The sequence below is a fragment of the Taudactylus pleione genome, unplaced genomic scaffold, assembly GCF_031769625.1.
Source record: "Taudactylus pleione unplaced genomic scaffold, aTauple2 ptg001150l, whole genome shotgun sequence".
Classification (NCBI taxonomy): domain Eukaryota; kingdom Metazoa; phylum Chordata; class Amphibia; order Anura; family Myobatrachidae; genus Taudactylus; species Taudactylus pleione.
In genome coordinates, this window is record NW_028285551.1 from 799,983 (window position 1) to 821,998 (window position 22,016).

Below are 22,016 nucleotides of genomic sequence, written 5' to 3' on the forward strand. Positions count from 1 at the left end.
CAAATATTGATTGGATTTACATTTCTCTTGTGTTCATTTTCTTAGCATTTTGACCCTTCTTTTTTGAATAGTCTTAATTTGCAAAATTTTTTAAAAACCTGATTCAAACTTTTACTCAATATTGTATAAGGATTATTTTTTAAAATTACAAAATTATTATATAATAGATATATATTTCAGTAAGTCATCCAATTATGGCATTGATTATGATGAAGAAAATAAACCATCGACACAAGTAACCATATACTTGGAGGAATCAGAAAAAGATGAAGAGAACTGTCAACATCTGCTAAAACAATTAAAAAAAGATCGCTTGTGGATTGCATTATAGACCAATATGCAGCATTGTTTGGTAAACCAAATGGTCAAACTTATGGAGCAGATGCCTAAGAGGCCATCTGGAGGAGAATTGCGGCTAATGTTTCAGCTATAGGTAAATGCAGAAGAAGTCCTACGGTATGCAAGAAAAGGTTTTCTGACTGTAAAGTCACAGTTGAAAAAAAACTTTTTGAATTACACAAGCATGCTAAAGGAACTGGAGAAGGATGAGCATTACATGTTGATTTGTTAGACTGGGAGAATAAACTTTCAGAACACCTTTCACCAGAGTCTGTGATCATAATAGAAGGAGCGATTGAAACTTTGTCCACTACACAACCTTTTCATTTAACTTCAGGTAAATGTTAAATAGTAATTTAACTAAATATAATTTTGAATTTATTTTTATTGTATAGATATTAAACATGTATTTGGTTTGTAGCAGTAAAAAAAACTAAACTCACAAATGAAAAATAAAGACAATCCGTCTATGCCTTGTAAGTACAAATACAAATTATTTAATTTTTTTTTAATTAATTTAAATTTTTTAAATTTAATAACGCAAATTATCTTTTAAAACAGCTAATAAAAATTACAAAGAAAAATCATCAACTTTACCTTCTACTTTGTCTGCTTACAAAGGTAGGAAAATAACATTTATTTTTTTATTCTTTTCAATTGTATTATTTATGTTTGTGTGTAAATGGGGATGTAGTCAGTTTCCCAGCATGCGGGATGCCGACTGTCAAAATACCAGTGATGTAATCCAGACATCGTTGGGAACCCGGCTGCAGTATCATGACTGCCAGCATCCAAAAGGTAAGTATGAGGGGTTAGGGGAGGGTTAGGCAATAGGGGGAGGGTTTGGGTTTTGCACTAAGGGTGAGGTTAGGTTTAGGGTGCTGGGAGGGGGGAGGTTTGGTTCAGGCACTAGGGAGGGAACCATACTTTGTAGTGTTAGTATTCTGACTGTCGGGATGGTATTCATACTGGTGGCATGTTAACTGGTGGGATACCATAACCAACCTGTTTTAAGAGTTTTTGTGGTCTATTAATTTCTACACAAGTAGGATGAAAACTAATATTTGCATCTATTTTTTTATTAAATTTCACGTCAGTGGGGTTCATCATACAACCCTGAAGATATCATCTGTTTACAATGGTTCCTCCAATAATTTCCTTAGTCCCCATAATTTAGTATGTGACAGTTAAAATAATGTTATTTATCAAATTAAAAATAATAAATCTGTTAATGAAAATTCATTTAAAAAGTACGCCTTCCTAGTTAGAATGTATGCCACCCAGAGATGGCTTACACCACATGCAGTAGAGAGATTTAAAAAAATCCCTCAATACTGTGTCAATGTACCTGAAGATGCTCCATCCTGGCTCTCCAAGCAATCATCCTATGAGACCGGAGCTAGGATAGAGTGCACATCAGGTACTGCAAGTACGGGGATGAGGGAGGGTGGCGTCACTGAACGATAGTGTGAAAGATATATATAGTTCAGTGTGGGTCCTCAATGTCATTAATGACATTGAGCACACCACTGCCGGGGACAAACTACAGGATAACGGTCATGGAGCAATATTAGGTATTGGATATGCAGCTTGTTTCTTCTCACGCTGGTATTTAAATTGCAGTTTGCGAAGATTTATGGGGGTTGGCGTACAGTAACACCATAAAATTAATAGAATTTTTTTTTTGAACTACCGGAATAGCCTTGACACTTAAATTATATAAAATTATGTGTAAATGTAAAATTTCTACATCCCTTTGTGTAAATTAATTGATGATGAATAGACCCCTGAGTGGCAACCGATGTGTGTGCATATGCATATATGTTTATATTTAAAAAAAAAAATTGATTTGATTCCTAAACATGAAAGTTTTTCTTATTGTTTGTTTTATATAGATATTTTTGAAATTGCAAAACAATTATTAATTTATGTTAATTAGCCAAAATACATTAATTTGCTTTTTAGTTTATATTAATCAATAAAATTGTATTACATTATACAAACATTAAAATTATGTATATATTTTTAAGATAATTTTAAAAATATTTTTAATGTTTGTAATTATAATTTTGTGTGTATTTTAAAATTTTTAAAGGATTGGTAACAAAAAAGAAATTATCAGAGAAAACTTTGGGTTCTAGAAAGCCAACTATATTGTCTTTAACAGGTAAGTAATTGATTTTTTTTTAATTTATAGAAAAATGTAAAATATATATTATTATTGTTTATGGTTTACTAAAAATAATATTTTAATTGTTTTAATGATTTTAGCTATGAAATTTACAATTTTTGAAAATAATAAAAAAAATTCTTCAGATTGAAGGTGCAACATAGGGCATTAAATGATAGAAAGCAATATTTAATTTATAAACCTGAAAAAGCTAAGTAATTTTGTTATAAAAGGTGGCAGTGTAAAACCATCTCAGCTAATCAAAATTCTACAAAAATATAGCAATGGCATATAAGACCTGGCTGTGCAACGTACAGATGTCACAATTTTATGCTGTTCACAAAAAATGATTATATTACATTTCTTGTCTCCATTACAAAATCAATACGTACAGAACATGGATCTTAAGTTTTTACGTTTGTTGGTTGAAAAGGCATTGTGATAATATTAATCTATTTGAGGTGTTTCATTAAACCCATTTTAGGGATCCATGTAATTGCATATCCTATTTATAATTACAGAAGTTATATTTATTTGATATACTATATAGCAAGCCCTTTCTATGTTTAATTTTTTTTAAATCAAATCTTGTGTACCACCTGGATATATGTAAATGAAAGTAAATACACTGACTACTAATATTATTTAGTTATAGAAGTTATTGTGGTATTCACATGAGATTATGATTATGGGGTCTATATGTCATCACTTAAAAAAAAAAATTTCATTTAAGATTTTTTTTAAATAAATGTAAGTGCCAGGGCTTTAAAAAAAAAAGAAAAAAAATATATATATATATATATCAATGCTATCTCTTGGTTACAATTTTCAGCCTATAATTTACACAGGCACCATTCTTCAGTATGGAGGTATAAAAAATATTTAATTCTTTAGTTTTAGAATTTAAAAAAAAAATTGAGAGTGATACTGTGCACCACTCAAAGATGGCGCACAGCATCCAAAACAACAGAGGGATCTAAGGAGATCCCACCCTGCTGTGTCCTGTTACCTTACTGAAGCCTCCTTCTGGCTCTCCAAAGTCTCCCCTTGTGAGGCTGGAAATAAGGTAGAATATAGATCTGCGGTGGTGTACTGGTGCTGCGAGACTGCACGGTCTTAGTGGGAGTCGTAGGCTCTTGTGACAGCTACAGCTATGCAACGACAGTAAACGAGGGGGTTTGAATACACAATGTGGTTAGTCAAGGGTCAATGGGGAGGTGTGCCCAAACGAGTGTGGGGGGAAGGGAGGGAATCTTCGGCTCCTCTGGTTTTTCCCCTTTGGCTTCACTGTCTCTTTGTAGCCAGTCATTAAACTGTGCATGCACAGCTTCAAGACAGGCAACAATGAGACTCTGATGCTCTAGAAAAGTAATTTTTTTCCAAACACCTGTCTCTGCAAAAGGAGCAGATTTTCAGAATTAATATGTAGAGGAGGCATGATGAATGTCTCCAATACAAGGATTCAACTCGCATCGAGTTCAATCATTTATTAGACCATTTTGGAAATTTTCTATTCATGAATACACAAATTATTCAATTTACTCACAAATTGAATTCATCATCTTGGCCTGTATGACCCTATAAGATTAAGTTTGGGGATAGCTCCTAAACAAAGTGGTCCCATAGATTATTTACTAAACTATAAACTTCCAATATTAAATTACATTTTGTTTAAAAAAATAAAAATGTGTGCATATATATATATATAATGTATATGTGTGTGTGTACATATATATATATATATGTTTGTGTGTGTATATATACACTTTTTTTGAAATTATAATTTAAATGAACTTTTATTGTACATATTAGAAAAAAGGTATTTATATGTTAAAAATTTCCCATTAGATGGACTCACAATTAAATTGTAGTTTTTAATATTCATTAAATTATTTATAAAAATTGTTTTAAAAATATATTCATTAACTTTTTTTACAGTTGTACACAAAGGTATCACACAAGTAAAAAGTACTAATGCTAATATATCAAGTAAGTATTTTAAAAAAAATATTTTAATTAACATTTAAATTTTATTAATTCAATTTTGTTAAGTTAAAAATTGTAACATATACTATTATATCAAATTAATAAATTATTGATCATGATGTTTGCAGAAACTTATTTTAAATGAGGTTAAATAAAAAATGTATTCTTTAATTTGTATGGTTTAGGTTAAAGGATCTATTCATCATTAGTCTGTATAGCCAATGTTCAATTACTATCCACCTTGCGGGGTGATTGACTTTTTATCCAAATAATTAGCTATTGGCCCAATATAAAGACAGATGACATTAATAGAATTTTTAAGCGTAAATATAAGAAAATTACATACATAGTGTTATTTTTCCATGGTTATCTTTGTGTAACCAGGTAGAGGTCACCACTTTATTGTGGTTGTCCTCCCATCACATGCTTAATGCATTTCAGGTCACTAGGAACCTTTCTTGGAGGCATTAGATGCCACTGTGGAAGGTTTCCAATGATCCGAATGCATTAGGTTTGTGACAAAGGATCCCAGGGGACGCTGCAGGAAGGACTACTTAAACGCCCTGTCTATGTGTATTCTGGTTGCCGATACCCAGAACACACTACCCTTTACTGTCAGAGGAGACAGGTGAAGTAGAACAGCCCAGCAGGGATCCTTGATCGGAGGACAACCACAATAAACTCATATGCCTGTTTTTTTAGGTATGAAATGTGAGTGGAATGTGGAAATAAATTGTTTTAATGTTTGGAATAAGGTATAATTTGCATGTTGTGAACTTGATTCTAAATATTTAATTTTAATAAGTATCTAAAAAATTTCAAAAATAAATATATCTAACTGTACTTTTATCTAGTCTCATTGTATTTGAAGTAAATGCTATTAATTTATCACTAAGCTAGAGTACAGAATTGTAAAGTTTTAAAATTTTGTTAGTTATATGTATAGATATTTATTAAAAGATAATGGTATAATTAAATATATTTGAATAATGTAGAAAAAAATGGTTTGATAATATTTATGAAATCAAATTTTTTCTGTGTTAATGTGTTTATTATCATTTAAAGTGTCATTTTTTTTTAATTTATATTTTTTTACTTTTCTTAGGGACTCCATTATCTTTAGCAATGAAAAGACAAAACCAAGACAAAATTGATCCCAAAGGTAATATAAAATTAAATATATTTTATTATCTGACTTTTGATTTTTGGAGGTGTAATGTATTAAAATGATCATTTTATTTTGTTTTTATTGTAAAAAAAATAATTATTTTCGATGCTGTCTCCTTACAATGTAATTTATTTACCCAAAATTTGTTTTAATATGGAAATTATCATTAAACTTTACTTTAAAAAACTGTAAAAGCGTATTTTAAAAATATTATATTTTCCAAGAAGAGCCTTGAATGTATTCCACTAGGTTACTACTCCACTGACAGGGCTTCTCTAATAATTTCTAGCACCCACTCGAAACAATAGTAAAATATAATTTTACTCGATATAAAATCCATTAGTATTATCCAGTCTTCCAATATTAGTTTTAGGCTATTATTTTTTATTTTATACTTGAGATGTTATGTTTAGTTTGTGTTTGAATGTTTAAGACTATTGAATATTGATTACCAGATAACTGATCCAATAAAGATTATGTATGTATTGCACTTGATTAGAATGGAACAAAGTGAACGGACTCACACTAAATCACTATACCCTTGTTGGTATAGAGTGCTCTATACCAACAAGGGTATAGAGTTAAGAAGCCGCAATTTTAGCAGCAATAGACATTAAGGATTTACCTATAATATGTGTTGAATTTGAAGCACGGTGATATAGAGCATAGGAGATCGATATTGTTGTAGGCTCCCTGATACTAAGTCATTTGTAATATTGCTATAACTTTGGGTCACTGATTTAGTGTGAGTTCGTTCACTTTGTTCCATTCTAATCAAGTGCAATACGTACATAATCTTTATTGGATCAGTTATCTGGTAATCAATATTCAATAGTCTTAACTGCCCTCACACATATATGCAATGTGATTACTAAGGATCATTAATATATCCCTAAGAGATCCTATCACTATATGAAGTAAAAGACCACATGCAGTTGATGTAGTGATGTATATAATAGCTGAGATTATCTTGCGAGAGACAATACTATCCTCTGCAAATAAGCTACAATTGTATGCACTATAACTGCTCCCAGTTTTATAACATTTGGAATACAATATATCTCCAATTGATATACTGTGTGGGAACAGCAGCTTAAAAGCTCTTTATAACACCTCAGGGGCAGATCATAAGCCTGATGTATCATCTGTTCAAGAAAATTCTAGAGGTCTGTGGGGGAAAGGGAGACCTAAAACCATTGTTTTAGGATTGCTGGGGACTTCATTGTACAAATCCAATTTAATTTCAACAATTACATCTATCAAATAATTGCAGAAGGTCTGACCTGTCTCCTCAATGGGTTCCCACTGTGAGGGAGGCGGGGCAGACTTGGCTGATGTTTTCTGCTCACATTTTTCGCAGAAAAAACAAAATCCGATAAGCATCCAAATTCACATGTTCTGTGACGTCATCTCATTCTAGGCTACAACATTCACCAAGTCACAGCATGTTCACTATTTAAACACACATGTAAACTTGAACATGTGACTTAGTGAATCTTGGATTACTCATGTGGGGACCAAGAATACACAAGATACTATCATTCTTGTATGGCTTATCTCCCACGGTGCAACCTTCGTAGTGCGCCCGCCATGGCTGCCTCACCTGGTACACTCGTGGATGGGATAAAAAATACATGGATCTGACTATTATGGTGGGACCGTACTCCTAGCATCAGGATGCTGCAACCACACCCATTTTGTGTTTTCTGGGCGTAACTTATTCCACCCAGGGTAATCCTACGTAGTGCGCCCAAAACGGCTGCCTCATTTGGTACCTTCGTGGATGGAATATTTAACCCATAGAAGTTAATTCCCAAAATGTGTGCACCAACCCTGATATATGCTTATTGTGCTCTCTAGATTTCAGTGGATTTTAATTATCTCGGTGTGGATTTCTACTGTTTTTTTTTTTTTTGCAACACCAAATCCTTGTACAATGTACCATGTTTTCTGATGTCTGTAAAGCGACTTTGAGTCTTATGGGAGAAAAAAGCTATATAAATAAAATTATTATTATTATTATTATAATCATACCAGTTTATAGGAGAATATTAATACAATAAATCAGACAACAATATTAGAGTATAAATTGAACTCTTTATTATAAGACATGACAATTAGACACTTGGCTATTTAAAAGAATATTTATTCTTTTATTTTAATCACACTTATTTCTACACTTTACACATTATCTTTGCATACTTTTAATCATTTTGCCTTGCTTTTCATATTATGTGAGTAATTTCATAAATAATAAAGATTTAATTTTAATATACGTGTACCTCATACAGATGCCCTTTCCCTTCTCCTTTTGATTCATCTATATTTTAGATCTGTGGTAGCACCCCCATTTGTATTCAGGATTAATTATCATTACTATTAAGGGTACCTCTTTTCATACTATTGACTAATATTTTCCTGTGCAACAGTCCCTTTCCTTTAATTATACATTGGTCAGATTCATGCAGGAAACAGGACGTAGATATAGTAGCATCATGAAGAGTTTTAGTCCTAAACAAATGTCTATTTCACAGAGGTCCTACTGTGTTGAGTTTCTGAGATAGAGTATTGGTGTATGAATCAAATATCTAATTTGTTTATTTTTAGATATGCAGGAGAAGAAAATAAAATTGCAAAAACATGCTATGGATTCTAAGACCAGAAACGTGGAACACAAATGAAAGGCCATCAGGATTGTTGGAAATAATCAAAACTCAATAAGGAATGTTGCAAACATTCAAAAGTCAATCCATGTGGAAGAAAAATCTTATAGTCATCCTGGTAAGTAAAAAATATAATTTTTATTTATATCTTATGCATATTTTTCTATGTATAATTAAAATTTTATGGGCCATATTCACACTATAAATGGCCCGTTAACCATGTGGAAGTGCTATTGTCTGCATATTTAGGTTAATGGGCCATTCATCATCAGGGTTTCATATAGGTACACTTCGTATCCATCAAAAAACAAATTTTCAAATTATTACAATTACATGCGAGAACCACAATCTTCCAATGGTGCTGCTAGTTGTAGCACGCCTCCTTTCTATGGGAAGGAATTCCGCGAATGCAAAGAGTAATGTGAGCGTATCCTTCCTCCACTTCTTCACTGCATTATCTAAGGCTTTGTGCTTGCGTGGCCTCAGGTCACGCATACATAGAAGTTATGATGAGGGAACCAGAAAGTAACTCAGCTACTTCTGTACTTGCATAGAAACATAGAATTTGATGGCAGATAAGAACCACTTGGCCCATCTAGTCTGCCCCTTTCCTTTTGGCAACCTCATCCCTATATGCTCCTTACGTCTCCTTACTTCTTAGGTGTCATTAATATTTTAGGGTTCAAATTGGAGCAACACATATATACTATATTCAATTTTTTTTTTTTTTAGTTTTCCTACTTTAGCAAACAGTTTTTAGATGTTGCTTGTTCTCGGAGTCCAGCTCAATCTTATAGTATGTTGGTTATGTGAAAAATACAGTAATTCCATTTAGTTCAAACAAATGCCTCATTATGGATTGACTATTGGATTTGCACATGTTTGGATTTGCACATGTCAAACATGAGCAGAATCAAATCAAAGGTGGAAGTTTAGTAAAGCTGTGAAGCAGTGCAACTAATTGTATTTAAATATTTATTTGGAGCATATGGCCATGCACCTGGGCAATGGTGATTTGCTCTACTCATAAGTAATTCAGTGACCGATTGGATTATTAACATTATTATCCTAAAAGAAGATTAAAGACCTAAATAGAATATGTTACAATAAGAAATGTATTTATTTTAAACAAAATAAATGTAATCTATTCTTTTAATTTTTATAGATTTTGAAGCAAATTCAAGCTGTCACGATACATCCAGTCCATTGCAAACCATATTTGAAGGTAAACAGTGTTACGTTAAATTTTTATTTTAGCAAAATATTATATTTTATTTCATTTTAAAAATGTATTGGATAATAATAAACTCAATTACATGATGTCTTATATATACTACATAGGATCAAATGTATTTGAACAGGAAAATGACTCATCTGGAATCAAAGGTCTGTCATTGCAGCAGAGGATATTTATGCAGAGGAAAATAAATCTGAAAGTGAAATAGAAATGCCAGAAATAGAAAAAATATTATTTTTTTTTATAAATAATACTCTTGAAGATTCTAGACATTTTATTGAAGCTGAGGTAGCCAGTATACATGAAGATTTGGAATTAATAAATCAAAACATTGCCAAAATTAAAAATTCCCCAAAAAACTTCAATATTCCATTACTAAACTCCTTAGAAAAAATATTGTCTAACTTAAACACCATGCAAAATACGCATATTGAAATTCTGAACACACAAAAAGAAATGTTGGAAATACTAAGACAAAGAGATATTCCAAACCAACTAACATCAACAAGAACATTTAATGTTGAAGAATCAAGTTTACATTCTACTTCGGTGTGTACTAACTGCAGTGCGGATCAAATGATGACCAAACCAAAAAGAGACAGGTGAACAGTAAAGCCACCCAAAAGACTAATTGAGAATTGTTATTGATGGTATTTTGTTTTATTTTTATTTATTTTTATCGTTAATATATTATTTATTTTTACATTAATTATGTTTCTATTGTTTGACAGTTCTTCAATCAACATTCATTGAAAGAACTCTGAATTCAAAAGGTAATTAGAATAAAAAAATTATACTTTATTGTTATTAAAATATTTAAAAAAGTGAATTAGTTAATATTGGAAAAGTATAAATGTGTAATTTGCTGAATAACACAGGGTTTTTTTCTGTGTGAAAGGGTCAACCCGTGATGTAATTCCTGGGTCTCTGACCTAGTGTTTTGCAGTGTCAGAGCCTCGGGAATCATGTCCCGGTTTGACCTTTCCACACAGAAAAAAACCCTGTGGTGTTCCTCAAATTACCGGTTAAAAGTGCTTTACCCGGTAATTTAATTTTCATGTGTGAAAGGGGGTACAAAGTAAAAGCATCAAAAAACATGTGATTCAAATGCCAATTAAAAGTAGGGTCTTTTTGGTTGTTTCACTGTGAAGGGGGTAATAGTGACAAATTTGTAGTGAACTGCCTGCATTTTTTATGAAACCATTAGGAGACAATCATTAAGCCTCAGGAGTCTAATGTGGAAGTTATTAAACTAAGTTTTGAATAAAAAAAATTTTTTCTTTTTTTTAGAGTTAAAAGATTATCAACCAGTCCAATAGATAATGGCTGAATGCTCCATTACCCTTTACATGTTGATAGTAGCATTTCCTATCTGTATAATGGGACATGAAATTTATGAATAAGCACCTTTATGAATGGCCTTGGTGCTTAAATGATTTATTTAATGATAATGATTTTTTTATATATATATTTGTAATAGTTATATATATATTTTTTTTTCTTTTGTTCTCAGATGTCCGACAAGAAATTGTAAGCGATTTAAAAGAATCAAATCCAAGCATTTCTGAAGTTCAAGCAGTTGAGGATATCAGTAAAGACGGAACTTTGACCTTATATTTCATTGAGGGAGACACAGTGGTCGAGCCAAAAAAAACCAACATTTACTGCATGTAATCCTGAACAAAACCATTCATACATTACTGAAAAAATAATTATAAAAAAACAAATGTTAAAAATTAAAATATAGAAAAAAGGCTGAACATTTTTTTGATTGAGAGCAAAAAAAATAAAATTCAAATAGATCATGTTGAAAATAACGACAAACATGTCAGAAAATCACAATTTCTGAATGTTTTACTTTTGGATGATGTGTCAGAATAGATTAAAATAATTTTTTTAAATAATTGTCTAAAAAAAATATTTTTTTTCATCCAGCATTATGCTGATCAAAGCCATTTAGAAAAGAGCACAATAATAGAGATTGGAATAAAAAGAAAATTTAAATTGTTAGCCTAAGTAACAAATCTATCATTTAATTATTTTTCTGTATTGGTTATGCAACTTTACATTTTATTCTTTAGGCAAGTTAAACAATTCAAGACTTTACAATTGTGTTCATTAAACCCCTCCAATTATTTAGAGCATTGTGTGATTTGTTATTTTGGTCCTGCATCTACAGTATTGTATCAAATAACTCTATAGTTCAATTGTTGCTATGTCGACTACCTTTAATGTTTTTGAATATATTGATTGTGCATGTGAACTCATTAATGTTAGTCTTGACTGGCCACTGAAGTTTTTTGGTCGTATCTTGTTTGCTATTATAACAGTAAACTGTAGATTTGTACTGTAGGATTATTTGTGTATCAAACCAACATAATGTTAAGCAATACCATCCTTAGCCCAGAATAGAGAGTGTTTATAAATCTTATAGGAGTAGGCTCTAGGTTCTTGGGAACTGTATGGCTTGATGTCTGCTTATCATAGTGATATCCGTTTTGAAGATTTTTTTTTTTTTTTGAGATCCAAAAGCAAAATTGCACCTTAGTATGGTTTTATTTTTAAAGCTATGTTGAACATTAGGGACCCTACATAAGTAATATCTGCGTCCAATAAAATGGTAGTTATGCCATTTTCATGCTGGGAATGAACAAGCCTTGTCTACCATGCTTGTGGTAAGTTTAAACTTGATGTGGCATAAATCAGCTATTACTATGGCTATTATTAAAAATTAGTTTTTGCATATCTGCGTTCTGGTCTCAATGTTGCTTTGCTGAGTCGAATGCTATAAGTTAAGACCATACATCCATAAGTTCTTTTTAAAAAATGTACAAACAATAGTGTGTTGTGATTTGTTTAAAAAATATTATGTATGAGCGATCTGAAATAAAATATGAACCCTTAAAGCATGCAACATAATGTAGAATAACTATAATGTAAAGCTTATAAAAACATGGCTGTGCAGCTGTCTAATCATCCTATCCATATCACACTGCTGTGCCATTCTTCATGAAAGACAGCATATAATTTTTTTTTTTTAAATTACCAATTCACTGTAATGACCAATTACCTAAGCTCAACTATGTGAATGGGATTTTATACAAAACTGAGTTCCAGTCTTATTTTATATTAAGCAGCTGCTTGTATTGTTGTGTTGATATTAAGGTGAATATTTTTTATAGATAACAAAATAGTATAATTCAAACAATTTTTTTTAAGAACCAAGTTCTAGTTTTTTTATGTGTGTTTTATATCAATATATAATATATACAAACATTGGTCACAATTAGCATTAACGTTTCAATATATTTGTTTATATTAAAATGTATACTTATACTCTAAATTGTTTAATAAAAAAATAAAGATTTGGAATCCATTAAAACGTGTTTATTCATTTTTTTTTATCATATATTTACATATTTATTGAACTCCTTTTGATTCATATGCAATGATTACAAAGGAATTGATAGCATGTTTAATATATTTTAGTATTTATGTTGATTAAAACCTCTAGCTGTACATATGATTAACGGAAACGTAAGGGTAATGGGGCATGCCTAGTATTATGTAATATCTGTCTGATGTGGAATCTTCCACCCTGGAGTAATATCAATATGTGAACTACACTTGGACCAGTATGCAAGTCATGCTGTTAATGGCGGAGAGGGTGCTGTTTTTGGTGTTACTTTACTTATTGGTCATTGGTATAGGGATTTGTCCATTTACTGATAAGGAATATACCCCAGAGTTTCATCAATTAAATTTTATTTTTAAATAACAGTTACCATTTTATATAGCAGGATATTCTGCACAAATTTAATGTAAAAAATAAAAAATTTTAACCAAAATTTCAGTTCAGTTTACAAACGTTTGCTTTCAAGAACAAGTACCATCCAAAGATGGCACTTGTTCTCGTAGCCCCGCTGCATACCATGTGAAACATTTGTGGGGAATGTGTACAGGAATCAGAGCAGATCCCTCAACTGCCTAATGCGTATCCTCAGGTAACAAGTGTAGAAGTGGTGACATGGTACAGGTAAGTAACACATATATAATTGTGTATTTGCGCTATTAATTGGGACAGTTGCCGTTTGGTGCAGTTGTTCCCGCACTGTTCCCACACTGGAACAAGGCTTAATTTTTACTGTGCTATTCTCTGCTGGAAGGTAAGTACTTAAGTATCCCCTGCACCGAGATGGATATTAAATCATTGTTGTCCAAATGGCACCCGATGAATAATAGGGCCCTAAGTATCCAGCCTGTAGCATTGGCTTAATATTCTTGTAGCATTAAACATTGCTCTTGTTGCAATGGAATATTGTGTTTTTCAAAAATGGAAATCGTATCCCACAAAAAGTAGATTGTAACACAGTTACAAGGTGGTGTAGGAATTAACTGAAATCACTAATCCTCTGAACTCTTTTACAATGTTCTATGAAAACAAAGATAATTGACTTTGATGATTATCATGCAATCCTCTGATAAGTAATGGCTTATCAACTTGAATATACATATACTAGTGTTACTTAGGGGACTATTCATCAAGACTTAATTTTTACAATTGCAGGTGAAAATTTGCATTTTCACCTGCTTTTATGAAAATTATTCATCAGGCAGGTAAAGCAGAAAATATCTGATATCTCCTGCTTGCCTTCCTTCTGCGGAATGGCCCGCTGTCCCCATGGACAGAAATCATCTAGCTCAGAAAATATAATATTATCGGAAACTTGACTGCAGTAGCATTCTCCATCTTCATATGTCGAATGCTCCAGGCTTGGAACCTGTCCTTCCTTATGGGAAGGAAGACCGGTTTGCGAAAATGGATCCTTCCACCCCTGGCCAGATCCATCCGCCTGATGTCGTGGCATTTGTGTGCATGCGTGACCTGTAGTTCGCGCATGCGCAGTCCTGTCACTTCTCCGAATGGAGCAGTGAAAAAAATTCACTAATCCGAAAAGGAGCAGTGAAGCAGCTTGCAGGGACACCTGATTTTGCATCAGCTGTCACCGCGCTGGACCAATGAAGAATAGCTCCGGTAGCGGTGAGTTAGAATGTTAATCAGGGCCGTAGCTATGGTAGTGCGGCCGGTGCCGTCGCACAGGGCACCACAGGTCAGGGGGCGCTGTTTGGGCCTGTCAAATTTTTGTTTATTATCATTCTTGCTTGTAGCTTCCTCTTATTTCATCCCCAGCATCTCCTGGCCTCTCCTATTTCTTCCCTGGCCCTTCCCCATGAAGCCATGGCCATTTTTTGGGTGCATTATGTTTCTTTGAAAAATGAGGGGGGCGCCAATGCTCTTTCTGGCACAGAGCACCAAAAAGTCTAGTTACGGCTCTGATGTTAATTCTTGGGGTCCGTTCGGATCGTGATAATTAACATCATGAATAAGCCCAGAATATGTAAATGTAAATTAAAATGTTGATGAATTTGCTGCATAACCAAATAAAAAAGCATCCAAACCGTTTATAACCTTACTAATAAAAATGTCCTTGCCTCCCTTAACCTCTATACGCACCTATCTATACCTTTTAAAACCTGCCTATAAACCTCTAAAATTGACGCTATTTGCGTACGCAGTCATACTGTAAAATAAAGACTTTAGACCTTGAACATGTGTTTCCAAAGCACAAATTATTATTCAAGTAAAGTACAGTCAGTTACACGCTGTGATCTAAGTACAATTTAGTGCAAAGAATTATACAGACCCGAGATACAGTTATACATACGCACGCGCTCTGGGACCAGATACCGGCATCAGCAAGAAACCTCAGTCAATCAGCAATCATCAAGAAGACTACAGACTGGGGTCACAACACACACATTTAAGACAGACAAGGAGGACAGCTGTGGGCCCTATAGCAGCTGCACCTATGGTAGTTATGTCCATGGATGTGCATGGTCTTAACTGGACTTCCACCAGCTCTAATACTTTAAATCAGATATACATAACAGGAAAATGTGCCAGTAGTAGGGCAGCTCTCCTTATGACATGACAGAAAAAAGAATAAATGTTGAGCCTTTCCAGTATTGATCTCTTATAGGGAACTATATATTAAAAATAAGATAAATCCCCTGAAACCTAATGTAACCCTGGTTAAGGGTTAAAATAAGTACTGTACTTATAAATCTATGTAATATTTATAAATGTACAATTTATTAGGTAAAATTTAAATGTGTGTCATGTAGTTATAATGGAGTATTGTAATTCATGATATATGTATTTAATGTATCAACATATATCAACATATATATTTATGTGGTACTTTTTTTTTTCTCTGTGGTGCTACAGTGTGTTGGATGGACTGGAGAGAAAGGGGTGAAGTGATATGGCTGGGGGTGGTGGGGTTCCTGTCATGGAAAGGAGGGCCAAGTTCAGAGAGCGATTAATAAGAGCTGTTAGCAGCAACTGAGGGTAGGAATGGCCATCAGTGGTGTAATCGATAGTCACCATCGATAGTAAAACAGAAAGTAACTATCGATGGTTTTCAAACTATTCATGGGATGACCATCGATGGTTTCACCAACCGATGGTCATCCCTGTCTTTTGACTGACTGGCCAGTAGGCCAATGTGAACATGGGGGTGGGACCGATCTATGCTCCGTCTCTCGGTTTTTGGTAAAGAAAAACACAAAAACATTAGTTTATGCTTTTACATCGATGGAGGGAAACCATCTGGTTGTCCCCCATTGATGTCAAAAACATTCGAAATCGGCGATAAATCATCAACGTTTTTCAATCATTGATGGTCGATGGCCATCCCTAACTAAGGGCGAGTCTGCACCCTAACTGAGGGCGAGTCTGTGGATCTCTCTCCTCGGTGCCAGCCCTCCTGTGTCCCAGGCAGCATATGAGTAGCGATGCGCTGCCGGGCACAGAGGGGAAAGGCTTGAGAGGGCGCTAATCCAGAGCAGTGGATAGTGAGGGCGTAGCGGTACTCACTCTGCCCTACTGGCACTGGAGGAGACAGCGACCAGGAGGTGGTCCTGGCAGGGGATACCTCTGACAGGAGGAGAGCATCATCGGCAGAGAGGCTGGTGTGGGCTGAAGTGACCAGGGTCGCGGTAGCAGGTGCAGCGAGGGTGGAGTCTGGCTGACAGGAGAGGAGGGGGATGGCGCTATTAGCCAGTAAGTGCACCTTTCAGCCACACCCATCATCAGCATAATTTCGATTAGGAGCCCCAGCAGAGGAGTGCTGGCATAAGGGGGAGAGCTTACATTTGGAGACACAAGTTATTGGGTAGCAGCAGTAGCACTGACCCTTATTGAGTAGTGTCAACTGCGCCCCAGCACCTTTACTAAATATCCCAGACACAACCAACCATCATATTATGGATTAATGAGAACCATATATAATTAGCTAATAATTGCATTCTATGCGCTAATTGTAAATGAAAAAAGACCTGACTGAAGTAAAACACAATATAATTTGTCAAAATAAAAGGAAATTTAATATCCTAAAACAACAATATGACCGGTCATAAAATATCACATATAAGACAATTATAATATTAACTATAAAAAATTACTGTAAGCTAAATAAATCAATATTACACTACAATGCATAATAAAAACTAAAGGAGGTGGATCCTAAAAAACCTGGTATTACCAGTATAGAAATTGTACTGTGTGATACTCGTAATTTTACATCAGTTGATGCAGTATGTTTGAAGGCCCTCATTCAGAGCCGCTCGCTATTTGCGGTCGTTCGTTCTAAAACAAGGGGTGGCTATTCAAATGAACCGTTCACTAATTGTGGTCTGTTCACGCCTCTAAGTCTGAACGAGCGAGCAAAACTTGCGGTTGTAATTTTGAAAAATACGCCCCCTTGCCGATCGCACCATACGTCATGTCCGCTATTTATTAGATTAATCGAGTACATCGAACAGCGTATGAACTGCTCGCTATTCTTGTGGCTGGTTTTTTCAACCGCTATTTTGCGAGCAGTTCTGAGTAAAAAAAAACCAAGTGACGTGGTCAATGACGCTGCTGTATTAATTATGCACTCCCTTAAAACGCCCGTTTTGACCTTTAAGCACGCCTGCGTTCTAATTCCACTCCCCCGTTTTCAAGCACCTTCCCCTGTTACCAGTCACATACGCCTCCTTCTGTCACTCAAAATAGCTGGCATTCGCTATATAGCGAACAAACTATTTTCGGCCGCACTGTCTGGTTCGCGCATGCGTATTAAAATCCGTACGCATGCGCAGATGGGCGAACATCGGTCAGAACGAACGAGCAGCCGCTTACGAGCGGCTCTGAATGAGGGCTGAAGTCCTGTAGCTTGTTCAATAGAACTCAATCAAGATTCTGTGGAGTTCTGTGGACATCCGTGATAGCACTGCTGGCTTTGTATAATCATACGCCGTTCACACAATGGACCTCACTCAGACCTGGTCGCAAGCGCTCGCAACCGGGTCGATGTTTAGGTGTGCGCAAGCCCCGAAGAGAGCCCTCTCACTCCGGAGCTCACTACAAAAGGGGCGGCTGTCGATGTTGATCGACAGCTCGCCCCATTTTGTAGGTGTGGCGGGGGGGTGGTTTCACAAACGGAGGCGCCGTTTTGTGGGCAGCAGTGATGTCAGTGGGGAGCTTCCTGCTCGATCAGCTCCCTGGGGCTTGCGGTTGCTGAGACCCAACCTTATACAGTCCGCCCTATACAGTGCCCTCAGTAGTGGTCCCTCTTATGAAGGCCCCCAGTAGTGCCCCTTGTACAGTACCCCCAGTAGTGGTGCCCCTTGTGCAGCTCCCAATTTGTTCCCCTTATACAGTGTCCCCAGAAGTGGTCCCCCTTATGCAGGCCCCCAGTTGTGCCCCTTATACAGTGCCCCCAGTAGTAATCCCCCTTATGCAGCCCCCCAGTAGCGGTCCCCACTATCCAGTGCCCCTTGTAGTGGTCCTCCCTATTTAGTGCCCCCAGCTCAGACGTTCAGTGTATGCACATCAATCATCCCCAGACATGGACAACCTGACGTCGTCAGTTTGACCATCATGTTCGGGCGATGATAGATGTTGAAAACGACCGATTTTCAGCCGATAACTGAATGATTGCATGATTACGATGTCATAATCGTGCAATCACTCAGTATTATCAGCAAGTGGATGGGCACCTTAAGAATGGATACCTAGTGCATCATTTATAGTGTTCCGCAAGCTCCAGCATTGGGCTCTGCTAGGCTAACTCGGCTGAGCTGTATCTTATGTGACAATTAAGGACAGACACTGATAGTTTCAGGACTATTATCATTACTTGGTGCATGATTCTAACCCAGAGGATTGCACGGTCTGAGTAGATTTCAAAATATACTGGATTTAATAGAGCAACACTACTGCTCACCTTGCAATAGGGAGAACTGACGCAGAGACTTCTTAATTACCAGAGACTATTGCTCTGCTCATAGGACTATGGGCCCCATTTACAAATGAAGGGAAATATCAGCGGCAATTTTCGTTTAGTATCACTGCTATACAAATGAAAATTCTACTGGTATTTAGTAGGGGTGAGCGGGTTCGGATTTCTGAAATCCGAACCCCCCTGTGCCACCCGATCCGAGGCCGATCCGAGTCAGGCTCGACTTTTCCCGCCTGACTTGGATCTGAAATCGAGGCAAAACGTCATCATCCCGCCTTCCGGGTCTCGTGGGTTTTGGATTCTATATAAGGTACTCGCATCAGCGCCATTTTCTCACTCGGCTGTGGACAGTGAAGAGGGAGGGTGGGAGTTAGGGCTGGCTGGCCTGTGTAGTGTAGTGTAGTGTTGTGCTGTGCTGCTGTTGTCCATAGGGGCTGTGTCCACTCCTCCAGTCCAAAGTCCATAAGGGCTGGCTGGACTGTGTTGTGCAGTCAGTTGTCCATAGGTGTCCACTCCAAAGTCCTGTGCAGTGTCCCAGTCCTAAAGGGGTGCTGTAGTGTTGTCCAGGGGGTGCTCTGCCCATCAGGGGTGCTCCCCCCAAGTGCAAAAAAAATAAATATTTTTTCTGTGTTTGTGAATTGTGTGCGCAGTAGCCGCACGTGCATCAACAAAGTAGTGCCAAGCGTGCGCCTGTGTCATAAGTAAAGGGCCGGCTGGCTTGACCGTTAAAGGGTGCTGTAACCCCCAAAGTGCACTCCAAACCAAATAAAAAATTATTTTCTGTGTTTGTGAATTGTGTGCACTGTGGCTGCATGTGCATCAACAAAGGAGCAGCGCCAAACGTGCGCCTGTGTCCCATAAGTAAAGGGCCGGCTTGCTGGCTTGTCCGTTAAAGGGTGCTGTAACCCCCAAAGTGCACTCCAAACCAAATAAAAAAATATTTTCTGTGTTTGTGAATTGTGTGCACTGTGGCTGCACGTGCATCAACAAAGGAGCAGCGCCAAGTGTGCGCCTGTGTCCCATAAGTAAAGGGCCGGCTGGCTCATTTCTTAAAGGGTGGTGTAACCCACAAAGTGCACTAGTTTCCAACAAAAATAAAAAATTATTTTCTGTGTTTGAGTGCGCCTTAGCCGCACGTATATATCAATATAACATAAATGGACCAAACTTTCTCCGATAAAAATAAAATAGGGAAAGATCAAGAACCACTTCCTCCTAGTGCGGAAGCTGCTGACACTAGTCATGACATAGACGATAACATGCTATCAACGTCGTCTGCCAAGGCCGATGCCCAATTTCATAGTAGAGGGCACATACAATCCCAAATGACAAAGTTCAGGAAAATTACCTTAAAAAAAACATTTAAATCATCTGAGGAGAAATGTAAACTTGCCAATATGCCATTTACGACACGGAGTGGCAAGGAACGGCTAAGGTCTTTCCCTATGTTCATGACTAGTGGTTCAGCTTCACATGACGATGGAAGCACTCATCCCGCTGAAAAAATCAAATGAGTTAAGTTGGCAAAAGCACAGCAAAGAACTGTGCGTTCTAAGAAGATATCACAAATCCCCAAGGAGAGTCCAAGTGCGGTGGCGGTTGCGATGCCTGACCTTCCCAGCACTGGACGGGAAGTGGTGGCTCTTTCCACCATTTGCACGCCCTCTGCAAGTGCTGAAAGGAGCACCCACAGTCCACTTGCTGATATGCAAATTGAAGATGTCACTGTTGAAGTACAACAGGGTGAGGATACTGGTGTAGCTGGCGCTGAGGAGGAAGTTGGCAAGGAGGATTCTGATGGTGATGTGGTTTGTTTAAATCAGGCTCCGGGGGAGACAGTTGTTGTCCTTGGGATGAAAAAGCCCATCACGGTCATGCCTGGGCAGAAGACCAAACATTCCACCTCTTTGGACTGGCGATATTTCTATCCAAATCCGGACGACAACTGTCTTGCCATATGTACCATATGTAAAGGTGAAATAAGTAGGGGTAGGGACGTTAACCACCTAGGAACATCCTCCCTTATACGTCACCTGCAGTGCGTTCATAAAAAGTTACTGTCAAGTTCAGAAACTTTGGCTAAGACCGTAAGCAGTCCAGGGACACCTAAATCCCTTTGTCCTGTTGTATCCAAGCGCCTGCAAACCACAACGTCAACTCCCTCCTCGTCAATTTCCTCCTTAGCCACGATCGGAAGTAGTCCTGCAGGCCATGTCACTGGCATGACTGACTCTCCTATCCAGGATCCTGCATTGCTACGCCTACTGCTGCCACTGCTGCTATTGCTGCTGGGAGTCGTTCATCATCCCAGAGAGGAAGTAGGAACACCACTACTTTTACTAAACAATTGACCCTCCAACAGTCCTTAGTGAGGAGGATGAAGTACGACAGCAGTCATCCTGAAGCAAAACGTATAACTGAGGCCTTGACTGCTATGTTGGTGTTAGACATGCGTCAGGTATCCGCCATTGGTGCAGTGGGATTTAGACAATTGATGGAGGTAGTGTGTCCCCGGTTCCAAATCCCGTCTAGATTCCACTTCACTAGGCAGGCAATACCGAGACTGTACAGAAACGTCAGAAAAAGTGTCCTCAGTGTCCTGAAAAATGCAGTTGTACCCAATGTCCACTTAACCACGGACATGTTGACAAGTGGAACAGGGCAGACTAAGGACTATATGACTGTGACAGCCCACTGGGTAGATGTATCACCTTACGCAGCAACAACAGCAGCGTCACCAGTAGCAGCATCTTAGAAACACCAGCTCGTTCCAAGGCAGGCTACGCTGTGTATCACCGGTTTCAGTAAGAGGCACACCTCCAACAACCTCTTAGAGAAACTGAGGGTAATCATCGCCCAGTGGCTTACCCCATTTAGACTCTCCTGGGGATTTGTGATATCTGACAATGCCACCAATATTGTGCGGGCATTACATCTGGGAAAATTCCAGCACATCCCATTTTTTGCTCACACAATAAACTTGGTGGTGCAGAATTTTCTGAAAAGCGACGGGGGCGTGCAAGAGACGCTTTGGGTGGCCCGAAAAATTTCTGGCCACTTTCGCCATTCAGCAACTGCGTGCCGAAGACTGGAGCACCAGCAA